This window comes from Palaemon carinicauda, chromosome 36 (genome assembly GCF_036898095.1).
Source record: "Palaemon carinicauda isolate YSFRI2023 chromosome 36, ASM3689809v2, whole genome shotgun sequence".
NCBI classification, from domain to species: domain Eukaryota; kingdom Metazoa; phylum Arthropoda; class Malacostraca; order Decapoda; family Palaemonidae; genus Palaemon; species Palaemon carinicauda.
The window spans coordinates 73,888,183-73,900,682 of record NC_090760.1 but is presented as its reverse complement, the minus strand read 5'-3'; the positions used below and the strand labels follow the sequence as shown (position 1 = coordinate 73,900,682).

The window sequence follows — 12,500 nt, the reverse complement described above, 5'->3', positions numbered from 1 at the left end:
TTTTTTTCGGAAACTTTTTGCATATTTCCTAATTTGCCATTTTCTTTGAATATGGCCAACCATTAGCATGTTTTAAGGGAAGTAGTCATGGTGTACGCTATATCTAGTGCTTGTTCTCACACGATTGTCATCTCGGTCTTATTTATAATAGTTTTCGCTTTAAAAACCTTATGGATATTTAGCGGTGTGAATTAGGTTCAGTGAAAACTTCACTTTAATCTTCGGTAATTGTAGTAAGTTTTGCTTAATATTTTAATGATTATAGGGCTTGACCACCGTGTGGTATATAAATTTGCTAGTAGAATTATATACTTGTATAAGCCTTTCGATATGTACTACTTTAATTTTTTTTTTTTCTTTTTTGTGCACCGCCTTCGATTCAAATTAGTCTTGTAACTTGACGAAAAGTAAGGATTAGTGTTGATTGCTGATCATCAATTTTTAGTGGTAAGATAATTGATTAAACTTTCTATTACAAGTTATGCATTAAAGATAGGATTTGGTTTCTGTTTGGATTTACTATTAACCGTTACCTGCAGGTTTGAGTTGTGTAGCCAGGTAATATATTTCTCTTTAATCAGTTTCCCGAATTTTGAGTTTTAGTAACTTTTTAATACTACCTATCATTTTCATTACGCAATACAAGTGTTTACCGACAATATTACATGGTTAAAATATATCAAGGCTGCTTAGAAAACTAAGCAGCACTGGAATTTTTATTAATGTCAATTCTCGGTTATTTAAAACTGATGTAAAACCTGGTATTAAGAATTTTCTCATTTTAGAATTTCTAAACATTACATGAATTGGATCGAATGTGTTTATTTTGCACTACATTACTGAAAGTATAAATGGGAAATTAAATAGGTTGACGATATGAATGTTTGGATACAATTAGTTTGTCGTGGATGCATATTTTAAGCTAGTATTAGGGTTCTCTAGTTAATAGGTTGGGCACAACTATTCTCTTTAATGACCTTAGCATTATAAAATTAGAAACTTAATCGTAATTCATGGATTTATTTCAGAATGTAGATATTTTAGTCATATAATTTAGTGTATGTGTTTTCCTATCAAAATTTTATGTTTCGAAAATTCAAAAGGGATTAATAGCAGGCAGTTCAAAGTGGACTGATAGCAGGCAGTTCAAAGTGGACTGATAGCAGGCAGTTCAAAGTGGACTGATAGCAGGCAGTTTAAAAGGGATTAATAGCAGGCAGTTTAAAAGGGATTAATAGCAGGCAGTTTAAAATGGATTAATAGCAGGCAGTTTAAAATGGATTAATAGCAGGCAGTTTAAAATGGATTAATAGCAGGCAGTTTAAAAGGGATTAATAGCAGGCAGTTTAAAAGGGATTAATAACAGGCAGTTTAAAAGGGATTAATAACAGGCAGTTTAAAAGGGATTAATAACAGGCAGTTTAAAAGGGATTAATAGCAGGCAGTTTAAAAGGGATTAATAGCAGGCAGTTTAAAAGGGATTAATAGCAGGTTAGCTTTAAGTTTTAAACAAAACAATTATAAGCGGTTTAGTCAAAGATTAAAGGCTAGCAAGAATTTTAAGTATTGATCTTAAGCCTTTATAGTTAGCAAGTATGCCTAAAATGTATGGAAGATTTTCTAGCATTTAAGTATGGACCATTTAAGCTTCAATAGTTAGCAAGTTTGGCTTAGGATAATTTTGCCAATATCACTTTAAAATTTCAACCATATTTTCTGTTTTAGTTTCCCAGTAGTTATTGTATAGCAAAAGAATGAGCTTATATTTACCGGGACAGAAGCGCCTGATCTTTGGGAGAGATTGTCGAAGGGGTTTAGTCACAAAATTCTAAGAAATATTCTGTTGAATCTCTCAAGTTAGGCAGGGATGGTGACTGACAGGTATTGCAACCGTTGGCTTTATATTTAGCTTTTTAATGGTAGTGAATGCAATTTATCTAATACACTGATGTCTGTCAAGACACTTTGGAATTTTTACAAAGTTTTATTATAATTTTTATTGTAAATCTAATAGAAATCACTGGAGTTTTCTTTTTTAAAATATGTCTTATCAAAAGAAATTTTAAGTGTTCTACAGTTTAAGCTTTTTTGGAGATAATACAGAAAGGCCTGTTTCTCTAAACTTCTTTCATTGTCAGTTTTCTCTTTAGTTTCTGGAAATAAACTGTATATTCCCTTTACCATATGTCACCCCTTACGGATATTGCCTTTTTCTCGGTTAAGTCGAAAAATGTGGTAAATTAGCAGGGTGAAGAAACATTTTCTTAGGACTAAACAGATCTCTGTACTTTCCTGTTATTGCATCACCACCAATTTCCGATTTAACTCCAATACTATTTTCTAGGTTGGGTTTGAATCTGCCTAACCTAGGTTGGGTTAGGTTGGGTTTGAATCTGCCTAACCTAGGTTGGGCTAGGTTGGGTTTGAATCTGCCTAACCTAGGTTGGGCTAGGTTGGGTTTGAATCTGCCTAACCTAGGTTGGGCTAGGTTGGGTTTGAATCTGCCTAACCTAGGTTGGGCTAGGTTGGGTTTGAATCTGCCTAACCTAGGTTGGGCTAGGTTGGGTTTGAATCTGCCTAACCTAGGTTGGGTTAGGTTGGGTTTGAATCTGCCTAACCTAGGTTGGGTTAGGTTGGGTTTGAATCAGCCTAACCTAGGTTGGCTTTGAATCAGCCTAACCTAGGTTGGGTTAGGTTGGGTTTGAATCTGCCTAACCTAGGTTGGGTTAGGTTGGGTTTGAATTTGCCTAACCTAACCTAACCTAAAAAAATAGCATTGGGATTATATCAGAAATTAGTGGTAGGGCAATAACAGGAAAGTACCCATATCTCTTAAAAGTTTCATGTCTAATATTACAAAAAACCCTGCTTTGAAATCATTGTATTGTGTATTGAAGTTCTGTATAGTTTCATCCTGTATACAGACGAAGTAATATTGTTTGAATCAGGGCTTCAACACAAATCTTAGTCTCTTGACTGTATCTTTTTATGGTGGTTGTAGGTTCTAGTTTCGAGATCAGATTGTATAAATCTATTTGGATCTTATTTAATGTAATTATGAAAGCCAAATTCTTATTAACATTAAAACTAGCGTAGTACTGTAATAGGACATCCCAAATGTTTTCCTTTCTCCACACCTTATGCCAAATTTTATGCTTTTGTTTTTGCATGCAGGGCAATAACAATAGAGAAAAATATTTTTTTTTTCTTACACGCACAGCAATAACAATACACGAGGATCATATTTTTTCTTGCGGGTACAGCAATAACAATACTCTTGATATAATTTTTTAATGCGCGCACAACAATAACAATACTCTTAATATAATTTTTTAATGCAGGCACAGCAATAACAATACACGAGAATCATATTTTTTTTTCTTGCGGGTACAGCAATAACAATACTCTAATATAATTTTTTTGATGCGCGCACAACAATCGCAATGCTCGAGAATTATATTTTTTTCTTCTTGTGGGTACAGCAATAACAATACTCTAATATAATTTTTTTAATGCGCGCACAACAATAACAATACAAGAGAATTTTTTGTTTTTTTCTTGCGGGTACAGCAATAACAATACTCCCTATACAATTTTTCATTGCGCGCACAAAAATAACAATACACGAGAATTATATTTTTTTTCTTGCGGGTACAGAACTAACATAATTTTTTAATGCGCGCACAAAAATAACAATACACGAGAATTATATTTTTTTTCTTGCGGGTACAGAACTAACATAATTTTTTAATGCGCGCACAACAATAACAATATACGAGAATTATTTTTTTTTCTTGCGGGTACAGCAATAACAATACACTAATATAATTTTTAAAAGCGCGCACAACAATAACAATACACGAGAATTATATTTTTTTTCTTGCGGGTACAGAACAAACATAATTTTTTAATGCGCGCACAAAAATAACAATACACGAGAATTATATTTTTTTTCTTGCGGGTACAGAACTAACATAATTTTTTAATGCGCGCACAACAATAACAATATACGAGAATTATATTTTTTTTTTCTTGCGGGTACAGCAATAACAATACACTAATATAATTTTTAAAAGCGCGCACAACAATAACAATACACGAGAATTATATTTTTTTTTCTTGTCGGTACAGCAATAGCAATAATCTAACATATTTTTTTTAATGCGCGCACAACAATAACAATACACAAGAATTATATTTTTTTTCTTGCGGGTACAGCAATAACAATACTCTAATATAATTTTGTTAATGCGCGCACAACAATAACAATACACGGGAACTATATTTTTTTTTTCTTGTGAGTACAGCAATAACAATACTCTAATATAATTTTTTAATGTGCGCACAACAATAACAATACATGAGAATTATATTTCTTTTCTTGTCGGTACAGCAATAACAATAATCTAATATAATTTCTTTAATGCGCGCACAACAATAACATTACGCGAGAATTATAATTTTTTTCTTGCGGGTACAGCAATAACAATACTCTAATATGAATTTTAATGCGCCCACAACAATAACAATACACGAGGATCATATTTTTCTTGGGGTACAGCAATAACAATAATCTTAATATTTCTTAATGAGTGCACAGTAATAACAATACACGGGCATTATATTTTTTTCTCGCGCGCACATTGATAATAATATACGAGGATTATATTTTTTCTTGTGCCTACATCAACAACAACACTCTTAATATATTTTTTTTATTTCACCCGCAGCAACAATATTACACGAGGATTATATTTTTTTCTTGCGCGCACGGTAATAACGATACACTAGAATTATATTTCTCTTGTGCACACAACAATAATACAAAAAGAATTATTATTTTTTCTTTACATGCACAGCAATAAATATACACGAGGATTCTATTTTTTCGTGCACACAGCAATAATAATGATAATTATATTTTTCTTCTCTTCCACACAGCAATAACAATCCATGAGAATTATATTTTTCTTCTTTTGCGCATAACAATAAAAATCCTGTGTATTATATTACTCTTCTTGTTGGCACAGCAATAAAAATACACGAGAATTCTTTCTTCTTGTGTGCACACCAATAACTATACACAAGCGTATTTTTCTTGTGCGCATAGTAATAACATTAAATGATTATATTTTTGGGTTCAAGCCATGACGTCCTGATGGAGGTTCCTTCAGTAGCTTCCTGAGGGTATATATGACTACAGTAGATATTGCCAGAGAATTAAACTAAAGGTTTCACAGAATTCTAACTTTTGGCGCGAGTACCCATAAAGTTTCTCTTTAGGATATCGTATATCAACAGGGGACGTATGCTTGTCACGCCACATGGCTATCTGCACCCCACATAGCGTTTACGCTTCGAGGGGGGGCAAGTTATAGGAGGAGCCGTTGCAAAGTTATCCTCCTGCGTTACTGTAACGGTACCTCCCGACGTAAACAAACGGCAGTCATAGCTGTCCGCCATCTTGACTGACGTCACGTCCGCCCGCTACATTCCTTTTGTAGTAGTGCTCTGAGTACAGTGTTTTTTCCCAGTGTTTGCTATTTCTTGCATCATATCGCAATCTTCAGCTTCGTCTTCTTTTGGAAAGTTGAGTACCATGATCTTGTATCATTTAAATATGCTCTGGCCGTAAAGTAACGATTTTTTATCCTTAAATCTTATGTTTTGTGGCGGAGCTGTGCCTTGGCCGGAGGCTTCATGTCGCAACGTTGTTGTCTGCCTCGCATGCTTTATTTAGTTAGCCAAGTACAGCATTCCCGGTCTAATAACATTAAAATATCATTAGTTATTTAGTCTTCATTGTTAAGAATTAGTTATATTATGCCGACAGTATTCTTCACCACTTAGTTAGCCGAATCCTTGCTAGACCGCTAGCCTACCCCTAGGCTCCATGCCTAGTGTTCATGATTACTTCCTGCATGATATAATAAGTGTCCCTAGTGTTCGATTACGAAATGAAGATTTAGGCATTTATTCATTCAAGATTCAGTGATTGCATACATGTTTTTTTTAAGCTTTCTAGGAAGCATACAAGGAGTTTCGGTGATCCTATCCTCGACTCCCTTGTCCCTAACCTGGCGTTAGAACTCTTGTATGCTTCCTTACCTCCCTAGTTACCTTATTAAGGTAATCTCCTCCCTCTGCGGTAGCCTAGGCTACATCCTAGCCCTCCTTTCCCTGAATAGCATTCGGGTAGGTTAGGCTAGGATTGTTCTTCCCTTCTCCTCGCCATTGTTCATGGCTTGAGTTTCGGTCAGAGCCTCAGAGTACCAGTCATTCACCCAAGCTCCCCTTAGGAGAACGTTTTTCTCCTTCTGGTCCTTGCTGGAGGTTGAAGGAGAAAGGGCTCTGCCCTTTCCCCTAGTCTGCACTTGGTGTGGTTACGACCCATCCTCCCTGCGGACTAGCGACTTGTCCTACCCCTGCCTTTCATAGTCTGGGAGAATGGTTCTCCTAGCCTAGGTTAGGCAGCCCTTGGGATTCTGTTTCTTTATAGTTCAGGACAGGACACTAGTGCTGTACCTATGTGGACTAACCTACTCTAGGAGGGAGAGTGTCCTCTTCTACCTAGACAGGCTAGCCTTAAACAGACTCCCTTCCCCTGGGAGAGTTGGTGGGTACTACGTACCCCCCTTCATTCCCTCTCAGGACCCTTTCCCCTCCCCCTCTATACCTTTGTGTAGACTTTCCATCACTCCCCTGTCCGCCGTCCTACAATTCCACTGCTTGCCGACGGGTTGTGGGGCCGGCTTGGTCCTTCTGTTAGGTAGTCCGTACTGCTACACTTCCCACATATAGTCGAACTATGGGACAGTTTCGGCGTTCGGTCTGCCGGCGGAAGACCTCCTTGCTTTGAGTGTTCTCAGGCCCTCTCTTGGGCTTCCACAGGCAATATAGCCATCTGCTGGCTCTCTGCCGCCGAATGAAAAGTCGCACCCTTCCCTTTCATATAAACACACTTTCCGGAGGAAGACTAGAATGGGTACCGGGTATTACCCTTCCTTCTCTTCCATCCTATTCTATCTCTCTCTCTCTCTCTATCCTAGTGTCGGTCCACTTCCGCCTCCATCCTGCCGGCGCTAACCGCCGGCTTCTAAAGTGTCCTAACTGTCCCATTGAATGATGTCAGGGTCGATCTACCATTGCCAGTCGCCTGCCAGCTGCCGGAGGTCGCCGACTTGCCGGCGAGCTGCCATCATCGGAGGTGTCATCCCTTCTCTGACGGGAATGGCTTCATCTTCGGTACAGTTTTGCCGGCGCAAGATGAGACTCAGCGGCTGCCGGCGCTACTAAATTTGGCGCTACAGTGGACAGTCACTCCTCTCCCCTGCCGGCTCTGTGCCGACAGCCTTTGTTGTGCAGCTATAGATAATAGCCAGTACTCCTCTGGTATATCTATACCTTAGAATGAAAACTATTGTGTATAGTTGTACGGTAAAACTTTTCCAGCATATTCTGTGTATCCTTGTGCAGTCTCTTGCTGGGACCTTGTCTTCAGAGGGACTTAGCTTATCCCCTTTATCTATATAAAACTGAACGAATTCAGCTTTACCCCTCTGTAATTAATTCCCCAGAGGAAGCCTAAGATTGGCTCATCTGAAGGGATGTTCTCCCTCCTTTTAGGACCCTACAGGTTCTAAGGAATCAATTATAGTGTGAGGTCGCAGCAATTGGCTGGGCGGGAGTCACAAATATGTGTCTTTTCTACCTCCTTTCTAGCTTACCTATCCTAAGCTTATACACAAATGGAATCTTATAAATTATAAGTTGCTAACTTAATCCTAATCTAAGATTACTGTAAGTAATGTTGTATTGACTTCCAAGTACTCAATGTCTCTTTCTTTTACAGGAGGAGTACATGAAGTGTGGGAGCGCCTTCTGTGGTGTTCGTCGCCCTGACTTCTAAGGGCATCTGGCGTGCTGGACCCATGCTGGTTGTTCTATCAAGAAGGGGAGCCTTAGGTATTGGGATCCGCAGACTTGTTCCGTCTGCAAAAGCCTTCTTGATGAGGCGTTCGAGAACCCTCCGTCCGCGGAGGCCCGAGACAATGCCCGGGAGAAACTGCGCAAGTGGGTGAGCGGTTTCCAGAAAAACGCCACAGGGCCTTGTCACCCTAACGAGAAGATGAGGGCCCTACTCTTCCCTAAGGCTGATGCCGTGATCCCCAAGGATGAGATCCCCTGTGTCCAACTAACGGTCGAACCGTACTTTGCAGCCGCTCTCCAAAGTTGTCACATCGACGAGGTGGAGAGGATGTCGGATGTGTCCGAAAACACTGAAAGGACCCTCGTGGCCGAGGGTCAAGAAGAAGAGGAGGATCAGGTGGAGTTCCCTGATTCGGTGGGCGAGGTCGCCCGCGCACCTTCTGTGGCTTCTGCTGTGGTCGAGGAGCCAGTTCCCTCTACTTCTGCTGCTTCGTTACCTGCAGTACCGGCCGCTCAGGATACCATCCAGTCCCTGGTGGCACTCCTGGACGAGAGGCTCCGCAAAGGCCATGAGGAGCTTGAGAGGGAACTCCTGGGCTGGAAGAAACAGCCGAAGATGATCTCAGTCAAGGAGCTTCCAACTCCCCACCAAGAGAACTCCCTATACATTGGAGAATCTGCCCTCTGAAGGAAGATGTCTCTCTGTGCCCAGTACAGTCTTAAGGTCTATCTTCAAAGAACTTCAGATTTTGGCGGAGGACAGCTCTTTAAAGGAGAAACATCGGGCAGCGACTTGTCACTTAAACAACTAAGGGCGAAGATCACCTACTTTATACGCATAGCGGATCCCGACAGTACACCCGCAAGTCATGATCCTAGGAAAGTCGCCTCTTCCCTAAATTTTTTCCAAGGTATGGATTTCAAAAGCCTCCGATCTTTCACAGGCTGGAAATCCTCTAGAATGTTCTTTAAACACTATGCGAAGCAGGTGCACGAAGTGAAACGGTTTGTGGTAGTCGCAGGTAGTGTGTTGAAACCTGCTGCTTAGTGCTGCGTAGAACAGCTAGTTATTTTGGGACTCTAACTCAACGGGTGCCTGTGTTGACCCTAGTGCGATACATAGTGATTTCAGGTGACAGTTAGTGTCACAAGAGACTGTTCCCCAACAAGGTGAAAATGACATAGACTCTAACACGTGTGCCACATGTTTATTGGACATGAAGTGTATTGTGATTCTCAAAAACTTTAGTTCCCCCTGGAACTCATGTGTGCAATGGCAAAGTGTTTCCCTTTCAGATTTCACATCATCGTCTTTTACAGTCCTTAAGTCTACGTTTGTTAATCAATAATTTTGCTGTAAAATTATTTATATGATTTATTTCATTGCAAATTTTTCTTGAATAAATAGAAAATTTACCATATGCGTCTTATTTCTCCCTTCAATATGAAATAAACTACTGTTACAGTTTTAATGCCCCTAACTATTCTTTATTATATTACGTATAATTTTGCTCCTGTCTGAATTATGCTCACCATAAAAAGTGAAATAATTGTTCCTACACAAATATCTAAATTTCCTGATCTGTCCACTAGACTGACACGATCCTCGCTTCCAGGTGAGATTATCTTCATCAGGGTACTTAGAGATGTTCCTTACGTCCAAACAGGACTTCCCTGCCAGGGGGGCAGGAAGCCATGTCATAGTTTAAGCCACGGGTAGTGACATGTAACGGAGATGTCACGGTCTCTAAGGTCATCAGACCAAAGGAATATTATTTGAAGTAGAATGCACTATTGAAATAAGGGGAAAAAACCCAAGATACACTAATTCTCTGGTACACTTCCATCAGGATATCATGGTATGAGCCCAAAAATCTGATTTTGAGCGAAGCAAAAAATCTATTTTTGGGTGAGATGGCCATGACGTCCTGATGGACCGCCCCCCCCCCCCCCCTATTGTTTCTATTCTGGCCAGTCAGGCCCCTCCTTTCTTATTGCATCGTGGAGGTTGACAGAAACGCTAAAAAGGAATGAAGCGGGCGGACGTGACGTCAGTCAAGATGGCGGACAGCTATGGCTGCCGTTTGTTTACGTCCCGAGGTACCGTTACAGTAACGCAGGAGGATAACTTTGCAACGGCTCCTATAACTTGGCCCCCCTCAAAGCGTAAACGCTATGTGGGGTGCAGATACCCATGTGGCGTGTCAAGCATACGTCCCCTGTTGATATACGATATCCTAAATGGAAACCTTATGGGTACTCGAGACAGAAGTTAGAATTCTGTGAAACCTTTAGTTTAATTCTCTGGGAATATCTACTGTAGTCATGTATATCCTCAGGAAGCTACTGAAGGAACCTTCCATCAGGACGTCATGGCCATCTCACCCAAAAATAGATTTTTTGCTTCGCTCAAAATCCGTTTTTTTCTTGCACAGACAGCAATAACAATACATAAGAATTATTTTTTTCTTGTGCATACCCCAATAACAATACACAAGAATATTATTCTTGTGCATGCACTTATAACAACACACGTGAATATTTTTAGTCTTGTGCGCACAGAAATAACAATACACGAGAAATATATTTTTTATCTTGTGCACGCAGCAATAACAATACATGAGAATATTTTGTTTTTGTGTTCATAGCTATGACAATACACTAGATATATTTTTTCATATACGCACAAAAATAATACACGAGAAATATATTTTTTATCATGTGCTCACAGCAATAACAATACACGGGAATATTGTTGTTGTTGTGTGCACAGCAATAACAATACAAGAGATATTTTTTTTTCCTGTACGCACAGCAATAACAATACACTGATATTTGTTTTGTGCGCACAGCAATAAAAATACACGGACTTTATTGTTTTTCTTGTGTGCACAGCAATTACAATAGTTGCGAATACTTTGTCTTGCGCCCTCAGCAATTAAACTACACGAGAATTATATTTTTATTGCGCTACCAGCAATAATAATACACGAGGATTATATTTTTGTTCCTTACGCACACAGCAATAACAATAAGAGGATTATATTCTTTCCTTGTGCAAACAGTAATAACATTAAGAGGATTATATTTTTTCCTGGTGCACACAGCAATAACAATAAGAGGATTGTATTTTTTTCTTGCATGCACAGTAATAACAATACATTTAATATTTTTTCTTGTGTGCACAACAATAACAATACAAGGATTATATATTTTTCTTGTGCTCACAGCAATTACAACCACGAGAATACTCTTTCTTACCCGCACAGCAATAACAATACAAGCGGATTATATTTTTTCTTGCGCTCACAGCAATAAAAATACACAAGGATTTTAATTTTTTTCTTGTACTCACAGCAATTAAAATACACGAGAATTATATTTACGAGAATTATATTTTTTCTTGCATGCACAGCAATAACAATCAATAACAATATAGATGATTATATTTTTTCTTGCGCACATAGCAATAACAATACGCGAGGATTGTTTTTTTTTATTTTGTACGCATAGCTATTAAAATACGCAAGGATTATATTTTTTCTCTTGCACGCATAGCTATTACAATACGCAAGGATTATATTTTTTCTCTTGTACGCATAGCTATTACAATACGCAAGGATTATATTTTTTCTCTTGTACGCATAGCTATTACAATACGCAAGGATTATATTTTTTCTCTTGTACGCATAGCAATTACAATACGCAAGGATTATATTTTTTCTCTTGTACGCATAGCTATTACAATACGCAAGGATTATATTTTTTCTCTTGTACGTATAGCAATTACAATGCAAGACAATTATAATTTTTCTTACGCGCATAGCAATAACAATACACGAGGATATATTTTTTTCTTGCGCACAGCAATAACAATACACGAGCATTAACTTTTTTTTCTTGTAGGCACAGCGCGCTTACGTCCATCTTATGACTGGTACACAAATTACGCCCAACGCCGTCGGCAGGATGTTAATGGTCAGCTGTCATCGTTAGGACGCAAGCATAAAGCCCTTTATGAAACTTTGTGGGATGTGAAACAGTTCTGTCTTGTGGACGGCGAATAATTTTGGGTAATAGTACAAAATAATGGTTAACTAAGATGCGAAGCTAGTGTTTATTTATGGATAGGGAAAGGATTTTAAAGGTGTTGGTGCTTTAGCAATTAGATTGACGGGAGTTGACACATGCTTATACTCGATAGTTTCTAGTAGTGTCTGCAACCTCACCCTCCATGTGATCTAAGGATGGTGTGACGGGCCGAGAGAGGAGTTGTGAAATCAAAGGCAGATTGGAAACGACTGAGTTATATATTAAGGAACACTCTTCTTTATATACAAAACGGCAAGGCAACAGGACATGGCATGTTCGAGGGACAGACAAAGTTCAGAGCAAAACCGGAGACATGATCATTCAGGTTCTTTTTAGTGCGAGGGAAGAGCGCAGATACAAGCATAATATATACAATAGGAATTATGTACAATTGTGTGACACACGGTTGGTACAATGGGGGTTTAATTGAGCTCAATAGCTCGACCTGCAGAGTCTTAAACTGTCATTGCTTGGTGGAA

General features: G+C 38.8%; 2 protein-coding genes across 2 annotated transcripts in view; one reads left to right on the top strand and one right to left on the bottom strand.

The window, feature by feature from the left end:
* CIAPIN1 (cytokine induced apoptosis inhibitor 1) overlaps positions 1-12,500 on the top strand; it is a 347,450-nt gene that overhangs the window by 447 nt on the left and 334,503 nt on the right. The window lies entirely within an intron of this gene.
* LOC137628910 (uncharacterized protein CG3556-like) overlaps positions 1-12,500 on the bottom strand; it is a 230,091-nt gene that overhangs the window by 77,608 nt on the left and 139,983 nt on the right. The window lies entirely within an intron of this gene.